The sequence below is a fragment of the Dendroctonus ponderosae genome, unplaced genomic scaffold, assembly GCF_020466585.1.
Source record: "Dendroctonus ponderosae isolate FM_Combo_2020 unplaced genomic scaffold, Dpon_F_20191213v2 Dpon_F_20191213_1, whole genome shotgun sequence".
NCBI lineage: Eukaryota > Metazoa > Arthropoda > Insecta > Coleoptera > Curculionidae > Dendroctonus > Dendroctonus ponderosae.
Window position 1 is genome coordinate 37109740 of NW_026017110.1, and position 3137 is coordinate 37112876.

Consider the following 3137-nt stretch of genomic DNA (forward strand, 5'->3'; position numbering starts at 1 on the left):
CTGAGATCAGCTGAGAGGCGCGATAACAGCGCGCCGTGGTCTGAGTAAACTATATTAACGCAGAACTGTCATTGCACGAGAGTGAGCAGGCCCTGTGTGGTATGTTGCATGAATGCATCAGGATCTTTCGTCCCTCCCGCATTAATGTTTGCTAGAAAGAAGCATAAGACCGAACTTGTGGATGATGCTCCTGTAAGAACATTACTTCTGTGGCAAGAGTCTGGGTGGATGACGGGCGAACTTTTCTTACTTTGGTTTAAGCACTTTAAAAAGTACTCTCGTGCCTCATTGGAAAATCCAGTTTTGCTAATTTTAGATGGTCACAGCAGCCACAAATATTACCCAGCCCTGAAATATGCGAAGGAGAAGGGCATAAGTTTAATGTGTTTGCCTCCCCATTGTGCGCATCAAATTCAACCATTAGATGTTACATTATTAGGCCCATTAGGTACTTATTATAATCAAGAAATTGACAGATGGTAAAAGCAAATCCTGGCCGGGTAGTAGGCCCATTTCAGATAGAAAATATTTTTTCTGAAGCCTATGGTAAGGCAGCGACAACTGCTATAGGGTGTTCTGGCTTTGCTAAAACCGTGATATTTCCGTTCAACCCCGTGTTTCCAGACTATGTATTTACGCCCAATTTGGTCACTGATCATCCTCAAGTAACGCCACATATTGATAAAACTGCAGGTCCATCTATTGAAAGAAGTCCAATAATTACAACTATTGAGAGAACAGCAATTCCTTTCAGACTTCAACTTTCAGACCTTTCTCCACCTCCAAAACAAAAAGTATTGACAGTAGCGAAAAAAAATAGAAGCACAGGATTCAGGTGAACTAACAAGCACTCCAGAAATGAAAGAAATTAAGGTTAGATACGAAAATAAAATTGCGACGGAAAGAAGAAAATCAGAAAAAAAAGAATTGCAAAAAAAATGACAGTGATGACAAAGGGGATTTTTTACCAGATATACAAGATGACAAAAATGTAGCTTCATGCGTATATTGCAACGAGTTATATAGCATTTCAAAATCTGGAGAAGGTTGGATTAGGTGCCAAAAAATGGGGTCACACTGAATGCGCCGGTATAAGTAAACGAGCTAAGCAGTTCTTATGTGATATTTGTCAAAGTTAGAATATCAAATATTATATCATGTTATGCTAAGAGACATTCGATAAAATGACATACCTTGTAATATAGAGTATGTCACTTTATCGAATATATTTGTTGTTGACTGAAAGGTTACTATTATGTAAAACAGGGTATTTTTTTTAGTTATGTGTTTCTTTATAAAAATAAAAACTGCTGTCTAATACTAGCCATTCCAATACAATAGATGCTGAAACTATTGTATTTATTTATTTTTTTGTCGGACTTTTTGGTTGAAGTAGTTTGGGTATTCCATTTTAGGACAGGCTTCCCTACTTAAGTATATTTAACTAAACCTAACTTAACTAGCTCTAACTTAGACCACGTCGACGATGTTGTACTGCTCTCATTTCGATTTGTTCAGTTCAGTTATATAGGTACTAAAAGGCGTATGAAAATTATTTGAGGGCAATAAAATGAGCCGAACAAACATTGGAAAAATTTCTAATAGGCATCTTGGGGGTTTGGTGCAGAAGAACCTAATCAAATTATATCATACTAACAGTTGTTTATACCTATGTTGAATATGTTGAATATCTAGTCCATACATCATCTTAGACTTTACACTTTATTTAGCGCTGTAATATTTTTGGTTCACTTTTAGGCTGAGACAGTTCAAAGAAGACTGGATTCTTTTGCCTCGAGACTACTAAGTTCTAAGTATAATTTTTATTTTTGTGTCTTTCTTTTCGTTCATTTATTTAATAAAAATTTTAATACAAATTTTATTATTATTCATCAACTTTTCAAACCTGGGAGAATTGTAATTGAAAACATTTAGAAACAAGTGCGCTTAAAACGTTTTATAACTATTTTTATGAAAACGTTATAAAATCATGAAACTACGGGGCAATTCGTAAGTTCCTGGCTTTTTTCTCTATTCAGACGTGGCTCGGTTTCGAGCGTCGTTACTATTCGTGGTGCAAGTCTTCGCCATGCTTCTCTATCCTCTACGGACATACTTGTAAAGTCCTTTATTTGGTCCATGAATCTTACAGATCTACCTCCCGTTCGTTTGTCGTCTACTTTTCCTTGGATCACAGGGTTCTCCATTCCTTTCTTTTGTATCACGTGGACCGAAATATTTAAGTATGCGCCTCTGGATTCCTGGGAGGAGCCTTTCATGATACCGAATATTCAGTTCTCTCCGTATAGAGATATTTGTTTTATGAACTGTCCAAGGAATTCTCAGCATCCTACGGTAACAATAAGAATCGGTTCTATTCTCTTGCGGCATGCTGCGTGTAATGTCCAAGTTTCTGAACCATATGTTGCAATGGATAATATTAGCGCTTTGAGAAGTCTCATCTTGTTCATTTTCCGAATATTGTGGTCTTTCCAAATTTTAACTAGTCTGCCCAAAGCTTTCTTTGCCATTCCAATCCTTCTCTTGACTTCTGGCTCGGAGCTTCCTTTGTTGGTTATTTAACTTTGTTAAGTTAACAGTGTTATTGGTTTCTATATAGGGGATGAGTCGAAGTGACATCGGGATTGTTTGAGATCTGTCCACAATATTTTTTGTTTTATGCTATCTCCATTCGGTTATAAGATTCCATGGTGGTGGAGATATTTATGGTTTTTTGGGATGGTTGCTCCTATATGTATCAGCCAGCGCGGCCGCACGATTAAAGGCGTGTTAGATCTCTATCTAGAGGTCATTAGCATCCATGCGCTCTGCTCTTTCTTGTGTGATAGTTGTCAAAGCTCCTTCTATGTTGTGTTTGAATGTGGGGTTGTTGCCTATGTTCCAAAGGTTGGGTGTAGGTGTTTGTTGTCGATCTTTGCGCAGCTTCAAGCACAGCTCTGCAACCAGTGTGCTATGATCACTACCACAGTCCAAACCTGCATAGGTTTTTATCCTCTTCAGACCCAGGGATAATACACATCGATTTAATTGCTGCTTTTTTAGTAAAGTAGATATTTGGACTTGCAAAAACAAAAAAACAACGTGTTTTTCAAAAATTTTTATTACTTAAAAAAAAA